Source organism: Manihot esculenta, chromosome 18, assembly GCF_001659605.2.
Source record: "Manihot esculenta cultivar AM560-2 chromosome 18, M.esculenta_v8, whole genome shotgun sequence".
NCBI classification, from domain to species: domain Eukaryota; kingdom Viridiplantae; phylum Streptophyta; class Magnoliopsida; order Malpighiales; family Euphorbiaceae; genus Manihot; species Manihot esculenta.
The window spans coordinates 16,854,254-16,873,329 of NC_035178.2; positions in this window are offsets into that span (position 1 = coordinate 16,854,254).

Below are 19,076 nucleotides of genomic sequence, written 5' to 3' on the forward strand. Positions count from 1 at the left end.
ACAATCCTATTAATCTAATTAAGTTCAAACACTTATCTCTCATGCATGCAATATCTTCTTCCAATTTTCATGATTATGAATACCATGTTTCTAAGTTTCATAATTATTTAACATTTTTTATCCCCTTTGTAGCTCATCATTACCTTCTTAAAAAGGATTTTTCCTTAAATCCTATACTTATAAAAGATGATAGCAGCACATTCATTAATATATGTTCATTCTTTTCATGGTCAAACACATCATGGTTCTTTTGTTGCAAAAAACAAAAGATTCAAACACATTTGCATCATGACATTCACCTCTTCTTCTATGAAAGTCCCATAAGACGAAAAAAAAATTCTCACTATAAATGGTTAGAGACAAAGGCATTACATTCTTATATTGCTATTTTTTATCTTGCGCTTTTGGAATCAAGGTGAGCAACTCTAGTTCATGAATAATGTTTTTATTATTGAGGGTTCTCTTTTCCTCTTATTGCATGATTTCCTAATTCACGTCCTCCAACTTCTCTTATGAAAGTGGTGAACTTATCTCTTTTTCTACCTTGATGGCAGTTAATGTTGGAGAAATAGAGCTTACTTTTATAAGTGGCTTTGCTTCTTACTTTGAATTGATCTTTTGTGATGCAGAAGTTAAATTGGATATGCACACACCATTTGCGCTTTACCAGTTTGATTTTATATGCAAGTTAAATAAATCCATCTAAATATTAAAAAAGATTGAAGCTCCATTGTGTGCGATGAGATATCTCAAACCTCAAAAAATCTCATAATTGATTGTTTTTTAGGCTCTTGAAAATGATAACACTTTATAAATTCTATCAAGTATTCTTCTACATGATTATCACCTTGCTTCAACTTGTGAAGCCTATTCATCCTCTCTAAAATATTATTTATGTAGTGAAGTTACAACAACGCCTCTTTTTGAGTTGTTAGAAATTTTTTTTTTTTTCAAATGATATACCTTACGAAATAGTAAGAAAAAATAATTAATGACAATCATTTGGAAGCACTCAATTACACACCATGTGGTAGTAAAAAATTATAATCTACAAGCGAAAATAGGGGGAAAAAAGGATAGATGAACCTTCTCTTTTAATAAGTTGATACACTGTAAAAGAAAATTAAGTATTTTATATGCCACACTCAAAGAAAAATAATAAGTTAAAAATTTTGTTGTACTTTAATAAAAGTAATAAGAAAGAAATAAGATTGCACATTTGAATATTATTAATCAATAACTAAAATTACACAACGTATAATCCTATTTATAGGTATTATAAAGAGTTCTGATTATAATAGACTTATAAATCCTAATATTATAACTTAATCCCACTTAAATTAGGAAAATAAAGTATAACTTAACTAGAAAACTTTAAACGTAATAAAAACAAACTAGGAAGCATAAACTAAGTTCACTTGCTGCCCTAATTAGTTTTTTATGTTATTCCTAACAGGATAAGGAATTATTATTAATATTCAACTCAGTTTAGGACTTTTTAGAGAATATATATGTAGGACAAAATTCATCCATTTTATTCGCTAGTCAAAGTCCTTCACATAGTGGAATCCCCAATTAATTAGTTCCACATGTCATTCCCTGAAAGAATAAGAAATTATTGGTAGTATTCAACTCAATTTATAACTTTTTAGAGATATACATATAGGACAAAATTTGTCTATCTCATTGTTTAGTCAAAATTCCTCTTCATGTAGTGAAACTTGTTAGTCAATTTAACTCCTAAGATGTATACGATCATAAAAAGCATTAAAATAATATTAAAATCTTCCATATGTATATTTTTATAAGTGAGTAAATAATGCTAAAATAGACCCATATACATTAAGGAGAAAAGCCCAAACTATTTCCATTTTTCTATTCTCCAATTTTCCAAACATACTATCTAGAATTAGAGTTGAACTTCTCCATTTGAAGTTAATCTTCTTTTCCTTAAGTTGATCTAATCTTATTAATCCGATTAGATCCATACTCTTACCTCCTGTTCATATATTATGCTTCTTCTAGTTCTCATGATTATATTCATATATTATGCTTCTTCTAGTTCTCGTGATTATGAATATCATGTTTTCAAGATCCATAATTGTTGTAAATTTTTTTTACCTCCTTTATAACACATCTCTTTGGTTCCTCTTTTACCCAATATGAAGTAGATCCTAATTAGTTTCAAACTTAAAATTTTTTTTCCTATGTTTTATAAGTTGAAAAACCTAAAAACATTCTTATTTGTAAATTCAAATATTATAATTATTTCACTTATTAATATTTGATCCTTTTATTATTAACAAACTATAAGATTTAAATATAATGTAATTATTTTTTAAAAAATAATATTTATTTTTATAGCATCTGAACAAGTCTATCATATCAAAATATTTTTAAAACTCAATAGTTAAAAAAATTGATAAATGTTAAAAAAAATTATTAATTAAAAAATAGTAACAAGCTAAGCTATATATTTTTTATATTAGCTAGAGACACCGACAAAAGGTTAAGTCTTTGCTTATATCAAATCATTAACTAATTAAAACGTTAATTTAACTACTGTTACTATCACATTTGCCATTTATATTAAAGTTTAAGAAGAGAAATAAAGCCAACATGAAATTAAAAAAAATATTTTTTTGAGCTACACCAAATAGTTTAAAAGAGCATCAGCTAATTATAATTAAGAGGACACATGGAGAATTTGAATGGAGACTTGTTAGAGATGTTCACAAACTATATGGGAATATATATTAAGGTACTTGATCCTTTTGTAAATAACGGGATTCATATTAAGGTTTGTCATTACTTAATAATCACCATAATATAATAGTTTACAAAGTTGAATAACAATTAAATATGAGAAGTAAGATATGCAAAATAGTTGCAAATGAAGCAAGACTTGTAATATTTGAAAATAATGTTTTGTTTTTTTTATCTTCAAATAAATCAAATATCCATCAACAATGATATGTAAGCTTGTAAGAGATTTTCTCAAAAACTGAAATAGGATTAATAGAGTAAAATAAAGACTTATAATTTGGATTAACTTTTAGATATTAAAGTAAGCACATAGTTCTCTCCTAGTAGGTTTCCTTAAAATAATAAGAAACTTAATGTGCCACGCTATAATTAATACTTGGTCGAGTATAATTAATATATATAGAGTAACTACTAATGAGTCACCTATACTAATTTGGATTGTTAATTAAATCTTCTTAGTCAATAAACAAATATAGAATTATAAATAAACTAATCACTTGTAAGCTATTAAAGGCTCAGCTTAATAGAAGCCCAACTTAGCTCGATTTTTTTTTAATGAGTTAAGTTCGAGCCTAATTTATACTCTTTTGACAAAGCAAGACAAACTCTAATTTGCATATATTCAGCTCATTAGGACTCAAAATTTATAAGTCTACAAGTTGGTCCACAAATATACTCATTTAACTAAATATTTTTTAGCTCTAAACTTATTATTTTTAAACTAAACATCATCAAAATTATAAATGAGGAAGTTTCTTGGGAGATAATCGAGACACAGCTTGATAAAAGCTCAACTGGTCTTGGCTCATTCGCTAAACGAACCAAGTTTGAACTTGTTGATATTAGACTCATTTTCAAAATGATTTAAACTCAAATTCAACTTGAGCTCAAAAAATTTTTGATAAAACAAAACTGAGATTTTCAAAACTTGACTCAGCTTGATTTGTTTATACTCCTAGATAAATATAATCCTTTAGCAAGGAAAATATTGTTGGCTTAACTTTTTGCATACTAGCATCAATAAGGACATCTACAATAAAAATCTTTTTTATTAATCAAAAGTACTTGAAGATGATTTAAAAAAGCCTCCAAAACCAAAAAAGAATATTTTAAGTACTTAAGATCTTTAATAGTAAAATATTATCTAATTATTGTTCGACCATACTAATTACTTCTTGGTTAGTTATATTAATTATAATATTGTCTACATAAACCATCGATGCAAATTTTTTTTGGATAATTTATAGTGTAGTCTCTAGGATTTAGCAAAATTCACTACTTAGTCCTTATTTTTTTAATAGTAAATAATTTAGTTCCTAAATTTTTATTTTATTAATAAAATAATTCTTATGTTAAATATATCATCAGTCAACCATAAATTATAGAAGTCAATCTAAATTAAAGGGACTAAACTTTTATAAATATTAAGATTATAAAAACTAAATTTTTATAAATATTAAAACTAAGGGAACTGAACTGTTATAAAATGTGAAATTCAAAAAACTAAATTATTATCGTCTATCAATGAATTTTAACTAAAGGATTTATTTTGATAACAAAAGGATTATTACACTAACAGAATGCATCCGTAAAGACTAAATTAGTTCTCTTTAAAATGGTGGAAACTAAGCTATGGGTTTTATTAAATCTCATGGACTATACTATAGATTATTCAAAAAAATTTTGTCTTCTTTTTTGTAAGCATTCAGTAGTCATATTTCAATTGTTCAAATCCTACAATTTTAACATAAATAGTAAATTTAAAAATTCATTACCTGAAAGGTTGTTTGAATCCATATAAAAATCTTTTATGTAAAAACAATTGACCTACTTTGGCTAATAGATAACCATCATGACGTAAAATATTGATAAAGGACTAATTAGACTCCGTCAGGAGTTTTAACCAATATCGTTTGGCTAAGACGAAATAAGAGAAAAGATAGGCTAAAAGATGAAAAGTCTTATTGAAATTCTTCAAGATTGCAAAAAGTGTCTTTCTAATAGTCAAGGGAGGCTATTTATAATAGAAACAAAACCCTAATATGCAAAATTATGAAAATACCCAAAATATTCAAAAAAAATAATTAAAATGCAAAAGTTAGCTTTGGTCCAAGTCTATCGTAAAATCTAAGGCTAGTTACTCCATGTCATTTCCTTCCACTTGTAAAGAACTCGACCTCGAGTTCTCATCAGCAGGGTAACACTAAAATAGATCTGCCACATTAAACGTCTTCGAATTTTCATCTCATGTGGGAGGTCAAGAACATAGGCATTGACATTGATCTTCTGAATGATCCGGAATGGACCAATCTTTTTGGTGTCAAGCTTTTTCTGTTTTCCACCATGCTCCTTGCGTAAATACACCATAACTTGGTCACCGACATTGGAGGATTTGAAACGCCTATGTTTATCAGTTGTAGTTTTATATTTGTCATTGGCTTCTGTAAGGCATTGTTGTACCTGTTTGAAAACATCCATGTGCTGCTTTGCCAAGTTGCTTGTTGCAATAATGTTGTGAGAACCTGTGGGAAAGGCAATAAGATCAACTGTATGCGCTGGGACTTTCCTGTACACAACAACAAACGGTGATATCTTTGCGGAGCTATGGACAACACTGTTGTTAGCAAATTCTACCGGGTCTTGGAGGATTTCACTCTCCTTTAGACTCATCTTGTAATGAGGCAGATTCAGTAGTTTTGATCCAGGAATGAGATCAATCTGATATTGGATATCCTGCAGAAGTGGAAGCTCAGATGATTCCTCCACTATCTTAGGAAACTCCTTCAACAGCTCTTTGACGGGTGGTGGTAAAGATGGTGCATCCTCCATTGTACCTTTTGCTCTCACCAATAAGGCCAATGTGCCTCCAGATTTCTCAATTGTGTCTGATAGCCTCTGTACTCCCGTGGAAACAGCAACAACATTCTTCCCTTCCACTTTAGAATGTTTTGCAGAACCGGAAGGCAAGATAGTAATCTTCTTTTGATTCCACGTGAACATGTATGAATTCTCATTCCCCTTATGCAAGGCATCAACATCGAACTGCCAAGGGCGACCTACCAAAATTCCACAGCAATCCATATCCACAACATCACAATTAACAGGTTCAGTATAAGATTTACCGATTGAGATAGGCACGCTGCAGATTCTGTTGACCTCAATTGTCGGACTTTCCTTAATCCATCCGACTTTGTATGGCGAAGGGTGTGGCTGTATAAGCAGCTGCAATTTCTCCACCCTTCGATTCCCATGAACACAGTCATGATACCGGTTATACAAAACCTGAGCATGATCGCTAGGCAAGAACCGTTGTTCCATCATCTGCTTCATCAACACCCAGTTTCGTATGGGTTCCAGCCTCCTCCGATAGCGTTCGTTTTGAATCGAATTCCACCAAGCTGCTGCACCCCCTTTTAACTTAAAAGCCACAATTGGAACCTTGCGATCCTCTACCATGTTCATAACTTCAAAAAAACGTTCAACCTCTGCCAGCTAATTAAGAACAAATTTCACATCTAACGAACCAGAAAAGTTTTGAAGGTCTACATTGATCTTGTAACCTTTATGATAATTTTGTTGGGGATTTGCAGGCACAGGATTAGCGACCACAGGATTGGCAGCCATAGGATTAGCGATTGGCTGGGGGTGTGTGGCGGCGGCGGGTTGGTGGATTCCCTGCTGCAGGGTCAGTTGTTCGATCATCTCCCTCAATATTGCCAAAGATGCCTCAATCGCAGCAAGACGCGCCTCTTGGTTATCTACCATGATCAAACTTTGCTCTGATACCAATCTGATAAAGGACTAATTAGACTCCGTCAGGAGTTTTAACCAATATCGTTTGGCTAAGACGAAATAAGAGAAAAGATAGACTAAAATATGAAAAGTCTTATTGAAATTCTTCAAGATTGCAAAAAGTGTCTTTCTAATAGCCAAGGGAGGCTATTTATAATAGAAACAAAACTCTAATATGCAAAATTATGAAAATACCCAAAATATCCAAAAAAAAAATAATTAAAATGCAAAAGTTAGCCCCGATCTAAGTCTGCCGTAAAATCCAAGGCTAGTTTCTCCATGTCAAATATGAATATCTTCTTTTAAGAGATGAAAGAGGAAAGCATTATCGATATCTGATTGAAATATAAGCCATTATATAGAAGTAGCTAAAATGTTAAAGATTCTTAGATAAACTATTTTAGCAATTAAAGAAAAAATCTACCCTCATATGAATTCTTCAAATGTAAAATAGGTTTAAATCTTACTTGTGCCCATAGTTATCTCCAGTTACTTTCCTAACTTAAATAATTAAAGAGAAAATTTCCATGTACAGTTTTTATTTAGAATAGCTAATTACTATTCCATTCTTCTAATGTAATTAAGCTCTTATGATACTTGAGTATAAAAGTAAGTTAATGAGCAATAGACACAATATAACTGTTTTTTTTAATAAGTTTTGAAAATATCTGAATAGGAGATTGAGAGACCTTATCTAAAGTAATTACTATTGTAAAGTAAGTAGAGATAGTAATATTAAAGACAAAATCTTTGAGCCAATAAAGCTTATTAAAGTTTTATTACTTTTTTCTAATAATTATTCATATGATGGAATATTATCTTTTTAATCTAAATTGGAAAATTGTATCATTTTGAGAAGAAGCAAATGGCTCAATATATAAAGGTGAAATTTCAAGAGGTGAAGTATGTTTCAATTATAGTAAAATTGAAATTCATGAAAAAGGACATCATTAATGAAAACAATTTTTATTTCATAGTTTTAATGGTATATATGTTATAATCTCCTAAGAAAAGAGGTTTAATGGCTTTATTTGAAAATTTATCTTTGTATAATTAAATTGATGTTACAAGAATAAGCAACCAAATATCTTTAAATTTTAATAAGAGAATGGTTAAAGAGGATTGAATAAGATATTTTCTATTCTAATTTCCTACGAAGTGTCAAAACACATTTTTTACCAAAACTTATTTGGAAAATTTATATGCAACCTAATATTTTAACTATATTTAATGAGTGCCTATAATTTCCTATATTATATAATTCTCATATGGTGAAAAAGCACAACCCTTTTGATATAAATTCTTTTAGTTTAAAAGGTGAAGCAATGATGGTTTAGGAAGTTAGTGCCATTATTAATTCTAACAAAAAAATTTCTTTCAATGTCATTAAGAAAATAGTGAGAAGGAAAAGACATTGACTTATGCTTTGTAACAAGTCTAGATACCTTTACTATTTATAATTTCAATAAAATAATGGCAAGTCTAAAATATATTATCTTGATGTTATTTATTATATTAATATTATATAAAAATTTATCTAACAAATAGTTATTGAAATCTAATTTATTATAATGGTAATAAGGGCCTTATATATCAATATAAAATAGTATGAAAACTTCTTAGAAATCACTAAACTAATATGAAATGGTAAAAAAAAAAAAAGTCTAGAGGCACAATTTTCATTTAAAATCTACAATTTTTAAAGTATAAAAAGAGGGAATACATTGAATTTACTTATTAGAAGTATATTTTAACCTACAATACGATAATTCAAATACTAAAAGCAATTAAAGTTCTCTTTACTAATATGAATATCAGAAAATATGGCATTTACGTAGGATTAATGTCAGATCTAGAAGTCTATGCCAAAAATTTATATTTAGTTACTTCTAAAACTAATTTCCTTTTAAATAATATATTTTCTTCCTTTTAATATCTTATATTTAGCAATTAAAATAATTTGCTCTTCTAATTGATAAAATATACACTACTGCAAACTTATTTTTTTAACATCATGCTTTATATTCTGTTAAAAGTTCAAAACATGTTGTTAATACAATTATCAGTAGACAATAATGATGTGCATGAATCCTATAACCTAAAGTTTTTAATAACACTTTTATATTAGTTTGCAACATTATTATACATGACGTTATCCATATTACTTATTACATCATATGTTATATTTATGTCTAAATATATTATCTTGATGTTATTTATTATATTAATATTCTATAAAAAAAAATGATGTCAAAAAAGGTTATTGAAACTTAATTTGTTGTAATGGTAATAAGGGCTCTAAATATCAATATGAAGCAGTTTGAAAACTTTTTAGAAATAAATAAACTAATAAGAAATGATAAAAATAATAGTCCATTTGGCTAAGAGTCACAATTTTCATTTAAAATCTACAATTTCCGAAGTATAAAAGAAGGGAATATGTTGAATTTTCTTATTTGAAGTATATTTTAACCTAGCGTACAATAATTTAAATTGTAATTAAGCAAAAAACTAAAAGCAATTAAAGTTCTTTTTACTAATATAAATGTTAGAAGATATGGTACTTACATAGGATTTAATGGCAAAATCTACTCTATACCAAAAATTTATATTTAGTTACTTCCAAAACTAAATTTTCTTTCATATAATATGTTTTCTTCCTTTGATTATAGCAATTAACGTCTCATTTTCAGAGTCCTAAATAATGTAAGGTACAATATTCAAAAGGTGTGATATACTTATAAGAGATTGAACTTAAGTAGGTATACATAAAGATTTCATAAGCTAAAAAAATATGAATATTTATATTTTTGCTCTTTTTTCTCAATTAACAATTCCATCAATCAAGCTTATAAAATAGGCCAAAAAAGGAAAAAAAAGTATTAAAAGGAATTTTGTTTGATAGCATATTATATTTAATTACTCTTGTATTTATAATACAAGAATTAGCTTATATAATCCCTACACAATAACATACAATTGAATTAAATTTAATTCAATTAAAAAAATTCAAAGAAACTTGTACGAATGAACTAGTTGTTGCTTCCATTAAAGCCTTTTGCTTAAAAAACTTTAAGAACCCCTGCTAGATAGTATTAGCTTTCTAGATAGAATTGGCTAATATAGCACTCAACTCATCATAATGATGTGTTCCACATGCAATTCAAAAAAGAAAAAAAAATGTGTTTCAATTGATTACTCAAGTGACACCTCAATAGTAATACTCATAAACTATTGATTGCTAACTCATATATGCTTCTATGATTATATTAGTGATTATTGATTGTTAAACATTCCTTTATACTAGTTACGACAAGCAATTTGTTTGGTTTGCTATCGAGGTGAAAATCGATGCTTTTTTAATCATATTCATTCAAGTCTCTCTTTATAAGTTGTCGTTTAAAAAATAATTAAATCTTATAATACCCACTAGATTTGATATTATTTATCTTTGAGCCTCAACTTTGAGTTTTAACTTTTATAATGATAGGTATACTTTATTTATTTATTGTAGATAGCAAATCTAATTCCTCACCAAATTATATTTATCATTCGGGCCCATCACAAACTATATTATATTATTTCTACTGATGATATCTATAATCAATTTGGTTACTCCACAAGTATAAGGAGGAAATACTTTGATATTAGAAGACTAGTTCCAAAGCTTCTTGAGTTTTGTATAGCAGCTTAAAGTAGAAGCATTTTTTGAGATATTAATAATATCTTTCACTAAGTTTGGTTGATTAGGGGCCATTACTTTCTCCGCATCATTATGTGAGATTATCTTATAGCTCTTTTGAAATTGATGCAATGAAAAAATGCTTTTATATAAACTTTAGAATTCAAGGTTTACAATGAGTCAATTTGATACCATAATTTCTAAAGATTGACTTCTTCATGTCTTTCTTCAAGTATGACTACTATTAAGCCATCCAAATAATCATAATTTATGCTTCACACCTAACGTAGTCTTTAAAACTATACTCTAAAAAGTAATAATTAACTATTATAAGTGCTAGGTTATAAAGATCAACCTTAGAAAATATAAATTCTAAAGAAGTATCAGATGAAATTGCCTTATTTTGGTTCATTAAATCATTCATCTAGTCGTGATTCCTTTTAACACTTTATTCTTCAATGGTTCTTTGTTTTTTCAAGCTCAATTAAACTTGTGCTTTAATCATGAAGAATAATTGGAAGAAAATCACCTTAAATTTTTTTACTTGTTATTAATGCTGTGAAAACTCAATGATTAAGAGAAGTGTAACAAGCTAAAGTATATAGTTGCTAGTTTTAGAAATTTCAACATGTAACCATGATAAAAAGTTGAAATAGAAGAAGAAAAAGAGGAGAAAAAAAGTGACTATAATTTATAAAATGAGAAAAATATAATAATTTAATTATTTTCTTTTTAGTGTTCTCTTTCCAAACAAAGAAAAATATTTTATCTTCCTTCTAATTCTTCATTTATCCAAACACTAAAAAGGAAAATAAAGAAGAAAAAAATAAATATATCTTCTTATAATTCTTTTCTTTCCATTCCCTAAAATTATGATCCACATATAGTGTATATCTCACAGAATTTATAGATAGAGATACTTATAAACTATAATTGTAGTTGATATGTTGATATTAGATAACATATTTGTGGATGTAGTCATAAGTTAAAAATATATTATTATTATTATTATTATTGTTGTTGTTGTTGTTGTTGTTGTTGATGTGGCTAAAATGAAAGTGTATCGCAATTGGTCATTCAGTAAGAAAGATAATACGTGGTTAGTGTCTATAACAGCCACTCCGATGCGTACCTTAATTTTTGTGATCATTAGCTTTTATATTGTAAAAAGATAGAGTTAATTATCACATCTTCTAAAAATCCAGTTGATACTGACTAATTAATAGAGAATTCTGTGATTATAGGGGATCTGCTGGATTGTACTTACTAACGGTAACTTCATGTGAAGAGCACGAGTCTTGATAAACAATTGGGTGCTACGGTATTTGGGTCTTTCTTTCATGAATGAGACCACATATCAGCTTATTAAACTCTTGCCACATGGTCCTGTCTTACGGTAACAGCTCATAACTTACTTTGGACGATTGTTGTGTTACATCAATAATGTTGTGTTCATTTTCTTTATTTCGTTTACATTATACTATATTTTACCATCCTAAAAAAAATAAATTTCACTATAATATTAAAATTCTAATTTAAGTATAATATACCTACTACTATAAAACTTTGAAAAATTAATTAATACAAAATAAAATTCCAAAACAATATATGGATGTTGTTATAGATTAAAAAACAAACTATATTATTATTATTATTATTATTATTATTATTATTATTATTATTATATTGTGTTTATTTTTATTTATTTATAAATAATAATGATGGCACGAAGATCATATTGATAAAGTGGGCGAAATGGAGATGAACCGTGATTGGAGAGAACCTGCAAGGAAGAGATCGTGAGGTGGTGGTGGGTGTTTACGGCAGCCACTCTAACGCTCAAGTCGTATGATGAAAAAGAGAATATAATGAATTGCTTAAAGCTCTTGTGTGAAAGAATCTTGTACCTTTGTATCTGTGATTGTTCTTCTTTTATATTGTAAGGGGTAGAGATGAATATAGTATTTTCTAAAAATCTGGCGGTGATGTGGTCGGTTTCCTGATACGAGTCATTGCCAGCTAAGGTGTTGCTAATCCCGCGATCACAGACAAAATAGGAATGTACCTTGATAAAGGTAACTTCATGCTAAGACTCGGCCTATTAAGGGCGGGCGAGTAATCTGGGTGTTTAAGTTTCGAGATCTCCCTTTTTCGTGTGGGACCGCTTTTCTCGTTTGTCAAATACCTGCCACGTGACCCTATATTATGGTAACAGCTCACGGCTTACTTTGGGTGGATGTTATGTAATATCAAAGGTCCCCTCGTAGGTCTTCGATTCTTTAGGTTTGAAGGTGGCCATTTTTCTTTTAGTTTTGGACACATGGTGGGACCTTGGTTGGGAGCATCGTTTCACTTACCTGTAGTCGCCTTATCTTCTGCGGCGCATTCAAAGATTTTTCGGCTTTTCTGCTGTATAAGAACCCTTTTTTCTTATTTTTGGTTCACAGTAATTTTCTCATGGGAGAAAGGAATGGAGGTCCTTCTTCTGTTTTTTAGAGTAACCAAATCCATGTGGAGGCTATCATCATGGTATTCGAGGAGCAACTGAAGGCGGATCTTCATGGAGATGCAAGCATATTGCTTAGTTATGAGGATTGAAATCAGTCCAACTATAACCGCTTTACGGTGCTATGACCCCTGGGGCAAAAGTTGGTTTATGTAAGACTAATCCCGAGGGCAAGGCTAGGAAGGTAGTTATAGAGATAGCACTTCTAATAGCACAGGATAGGGTAGATTTTAAGTAGGGGTGAGCAGTATTTGGTTCAAACCGAAAAAACCGACCGAATCGAATTGATTTAAAATTTTGGTTTGGTTTTTTATATATTTCGGTTCGGTTCGGTTTTTAATTTTAGAAATTTTGGTTATTTCGGTTCGGTTCGGTTTTGATAAAAAAAAAAACCAAAAAAACCGAACCGAACCGATTAGTGATAATAATATGTTTTTTTAATAATATAGAGAAATTAAATTATATTAAGATTAAAAAATTTTAATTAAATTTTAAAATACTAAAAATAAAGTGTAAAAAATAAAAAAATTATTAAAAATCGAAACCGAATAAACCGAACCGAATCGAACCGAATCAGACCGATTCGGTTCGATTCGGTTTCTGACCAAAATCGGTTCGATTCGGTTTTCATAAACACTAAAATTTCGGTTTTCGGTTTATTCGATTCGGTTCGATTTTGAACCGAACCGACTGAATGCTCACCCCTAATTTTAAGGGTTCTGATGTAATAGACACTTTTGATGTAATATAGGCTTTTTTCAAATTTCCTTTTTGACTCATTGTAATCTTTTGTAATGAAAATATATGTTTCATACACTTTTGTATGTTTCCTTTATTGCCACCATTTTTTGTCGGACATAGGAGGCTAAAGCGTATCTTTTTTAATCACCCATTTAGTCATGAAAAAATTTTTGAAAAATTTACTGAAAAATAGGATTAATACTTAGGCCTGTGGCCCGGCGAACTGTCGTCCTTCCATCATAAAAGGCCTTAAGTGGACCGGGTATATCCACCTTTCCGGCTATGTGGCACAGATAACTTGATTAACAGGTCCAATGCCTAAATTCATGGTCTGACAAAAATTGTCTTGTGGCCTGACCTGGCGAGAATCACTTTGTGGCCTTACGGGATTACCTCCCTCGAAGAGAGACTAAAAAAAGGTCAGACCATTTGGGCATTAGTCCCATTATGCAAGGCCACAAGACAATTTTTGCCAGACTAGGCAACAAGGTAATTTTCGCCAGGCCATTCAGGCGTTGGTCCAACTTAACAAGGTTACAAGGTAGTATGAGCCAGACCATTTGGGATTGGTCCCATTATGCAAGGCCACAAGGCGATTTTTGCTAGGCCAGGCCACAAGGCAGTTTTCGCCAGGCCATTCAAGCATTGGTCCCCCTAGATAAGGTCACAAGGCAGTATTAGCCAGACCATTTGCGCGTTGGTCCCATTATGCAAGGCCACAAGGCGATTTTTGCCAGGCTAGGCCATAAGGTAGTTTTTGCCAGACCATTCGAGTGTTGGTCCCACTAAACAAGGTCACGAGGCAATATCAGCCAGCCCATTTGGGCGTTTATTCCAGTATGCGAGAACACAAGGTAATTTTCGCCAGGCTAGGTCACAAGGTAGTTTTCGCAAGGCCATTTAGGCGTTGATCCTACTAAACAAGGTCACAAGGCAGTATTGGCAAGACTATTTTGGCGTTGGTCCCATTATGCAAGGCTACAAGGTGATTTTTGCTAGGTCAGGGCACAAGACAGTTTTTGCTAAGCTATTTGAGCGTTGGTCCCACTAAACAAGGTCATAAGGTAGTATCAGCCAGACCATTTGGGCGTTGGTCCTATACGTTCTTTGTTACTGAAGAACACCACATGTGAAAATACCTTATTTATTTGTTATTGATAAAACTTTCTCAGATTATGAATGTTCTAGGAATGGGGAATGACTTGAACATCCAACTTGTCCAACTTAGACGATCCTGGGCGAATAACCTTCGAGACCTTGGATGGTCCTTTTCAATTCTTGCTCACTTTACCAAACCCGGCACTGCCACCTGTTACATATGTTCTTTTAAGGAATAGATCCCCTATGTTGAAGGCGTATGGTCTAATCTTACTATTAGACATTTTGGACATCTTGTTTCTATAAACAGCCATTCTGATTGTTGTAACGACCCGAAAATCGGACCGCTACCAGCGCTAGGATCCAGATCGGCTTAAGGCCGCCGGGACCCGTAGCAAGCCTGACATGTAACCTGTAAACCTGTTTAATCCCATACATGATCAACAACATGCATAAAAATTTAAAACTTTTCCTTCAACATCCAACTCAACCTGAACATACATGTACATAGTCATAATCATAATCGTGATCCCTCAGTGGGATCTCATCAATGCCCCAACGGGCGATACAACATGAGATGAGTTGGCTTTCATGAACATCAATAGACATTAAGATCATGTATATGACAAAAGGGATTACAACATCTATAGGGTCAAGCACAACTTCTAATCCTCAATATCATTATACATAACATACTGTAATCTCTTACATCGTCTTACAATTTATCATAGTACAATTGTCATGTCCACAATCTAACTATTACATAAACATACTTCAAAACTCTGGCTAACCTCCTGGTCTACCCTGTACCTGCACATCTGGGGTTAGGGGAGAGGGGTGAGCTACAAAGCCCAGTGAGCAGAATAGTGAAATCATATATTAAAATTTCATGCTATTATGTAATGCAACACATCACAACTAATCACATCTCGGATGGTATTGTCACCAATAGTCCTCTACATAGTCCGACTGTGCCGGGACGTAGAATGGGTACAATCGGTCTTTCTCTTATCATAACATATCATAACATACCAATGTGCCAGGGACGTAGAATGGGTACAACCTGGACTTTCTCTTACATCGTGCCAGGGACGTAGAATGGGTACAACCTGGACTTCCATACCATATCATGCCGTAACATCATCATACCATATGAAGACTAAAGGATCATCCAATAACCAATCCACATCAACATCATAAATGCAATGCAACATATTCGTGAATACTAATGCAAACAACCTACTATATCTCATGGTATTCATGATGCATGGATCATGCTCAAAATTCATATTTCATTTATTTTAAAACTTAAAGTTTATTCCACTCACCTCTGGCTAGCTCTGACAAACTCTGTAGCAGCTGGCTCACTGCTGGGGTCCTCGGTTCCTCGGGTCCGAACCTACACAGGTGGACTCCAATGAGGGACCAAACATACATAAACATAACTCTAATATACTCCCCAAAAACCCCCTAAAACATCATAAAACAACTACATAAAAACATGCAAGAAATGGCTGGACAGGGCACTTTCAGCGGCAGGTTCGGCGGCCGAAAGTCCCTCCAGAGCCGAAAGTCAGGCAGGTTCGGCGGCACCTTCGGCGGCCGAAACTCCCAGACAGAGGCGAAACTCATGCATGTTCGGCGGCACCTTCAGCGGCCGAAAGTGCTAGACAGAGACGAAAGTCTCTTTTCGGGGGCAACTTCGGCAGCCGAAAGGCCTGCCTTCCCAGCCATGTTCGGCTGCCAAACCTGGTTTCTGCCAAAGGGCAGAAACTTGGCTCCCTTATGCATTTGTGCCTCCAAAACTAACCAATCATGCATAAACCTATTCTACAACATTCCCAAGCATTCACAAGCAAACATACAAGCTCCTAGGGGCATCAAACCAACAAAAACCCCAACTACAACACACAAGCAACTCACATTGTTCAAAACATAACATTTGCTTAAAAACTCATACAACCCTATACATGCCATTCTACCCCATAAAACAACTTAAAACTTACTTAAAACATACAATGAGCTTAAGATCGGCTCTTACCTCTTGAAGATCGAGAGAGAGACGACCTAAACTCGGAGATCCAAGCAAATGAGCTCCTGAGTTCCCAAAGCTCCAAAACTTGTCTTAAATGCTCAAAACTTGCAATGAGAGGTGAAAACTCAAGAAAGATGGAGGAGATTTGGAGAAAGAACACAAGATCTGGGGAGTGGGAGGTCGGAAGCTAGCTGTGGCCGAAAATGGGAGAAAGCTCGCCCATTTCGGCTAAGTGACCCTTTTATAGGTGGCTGGCCAGGCCACGTTCGGGGGCCGAAAGTGCCTCCGCATGCATGCCATGTTCGGCGGCCGAACTTGACTTTCGGCGGCCGAACCTGGACTTCCCTCACTCATGCTTTTGGGGGCCTAACGTGCCTCCAAAACGCATGCATGTTCGGCGGCCGAACTTGACTTTCGGCGGCCGAACCTGGGTTTTCCTCCAAAGACTTTTCATGCAAAAACCCAATTAATTTTCATACTTAAAACCATGAAATACTTTAAAACATTTTATGAAAACATGTTTCTACCCTACTAGAGACTTCCGACATCCGAGATTCCACCGGACGGTAGGAATTCCGATACCGGAGTCTAGCCGGGTATTACATTCTCCCCCCCTTAAGAACATTCGTCCCCGAATGTACCTCAACTAGCACACATAGCATGGCATAAAACATAACATACATACATAGCACATAAACACATAGAGATCTAACCTTAAAAGAGATGAGGGTACTGCTGGAGCATAGACTCCCGTGTCTCCCAAGTGCATTCCTCCAAATTGTGGTGGTTCCACAGGACTTTCACCATCGGGATTTCCTTGTTCCTTAACTTTCTGATCTGGGTGTCTATGATCCGAACTGGCTGTTCAACATAGGTGAGATCCTCTTGGACCTCCACATCAGGCTCACTAAGAACCTTGCTCGGATCTGACACAAACTTCCTCAACATTGAAACATGGAAAACCGGATGGATTCTTTCCATTGAAGCAGGTAAGTCCAGCTTGTACGACACATTCCCGATCTTTTGTAAGATTTCAAAGGGCCCGATGTATCGTGGGGCTAGTTTACCTTTCTTCCCAAAGCGAACCACTCCTTTCATTGGAGACACCTTGAGCAATACCAGATCCCCCTCCTGAAACTCTAACTGTCTTCTGCGGACGTCTGCATAGCTCTTCTGTCTGCTTGCAGCAGTCTTGATTCTTTCTCTGATTATGGGTACTACCCTGCTGGTAATCTCTACTAGCTCAGGCCCTGCCAAGGCCTTTTCTCCAACTTCTTCCCAGCAAACAGGTGATCTGCACTTCCTTCCATATAAAGCTTCATATGGAGCCATCCCGATGCTAGCATGTGGCTGTTATTGTAGGCAAACTCCACCAAAGGTAGATGCTGCCGCCAAGAACCGCCAAAGTCCAGCACACACATTCTTAGCATATCCTCAATGGTCTGGATGGTCCTCTCTGACTGTCCGTCAGTCTGGGGGTGGAAGGTAGTACTGAAATCCAACCTAGTACCCATGGCATTCTGCAGACTCCGCCAAAACCTGGAGGTGAACTGGGGCCCTCTATCTGACACTATCGAAACAGGAACCCCATGCAGCCTGACGATCTCATCCACATATACCTGCACCAACTTGTCCACAGAGTAGCCACTCCTGACAGGAATAAAGTGAGCAGATTTGGTGAGTCTGTCCACAATCACCCATATGGAGTCCACTCGGTTGGACGCCGCCGGTAACCCCACTACGAAGTCCATAGCTATATTCTCCCATTTCCACTCTGGAATAGGTAGCGGGTTAAGCATTCCAGCCGGCTTCTGATGCTCCAGATTCACCCTCTGACACACTTCGCAGGCTGACACGAACTGTGCCACTTCTTTCTTCATAGCTGGCCACCAATAAACCTTCTTTAGATCTTGATACATCTTGGTGGCTCCGGGGTGAACGCTGTATCTCGCATTATGAGCCTCTCTCATAATGTCTCCTTTTAGCCCTATGTCGTCTGGTACACATAGTCTGCTCCCATAGCGGAGGATCCCCTTGCTATCGAATCTGAACTCACTATCATTGCCTGACTGAACAGTCCTGGCAATCTTCACTAACTCCGGGTCCTCATGCTGTTTCTGAGCCACCTGCTCCAGAAACACAGGTGTCACTCTCATCTGGGCCACCAAGGCACCTGTACCAGACAACTCTATCTGTAGACCTTCCTCAATGAGCTTGTAAAACTCCTTCACCACTGGCCTCCTCTCTGCTGATATGTGGGATAAACTACCGAGTGATTTCCGGCTTAAGGCGTCTGCCACAACATTCGTCTTACCCGGATGGTACTGAATCTTGCAATCATAGTCACTCAGTAGCTCTACCCATCTCCTCTGTCTCAAATTCAAATCTCTTTGACTCAGGATGTACTGCAGGCTTTTATGATCTGTGAAGATCTCACATTTTACCCCATAGAGGTA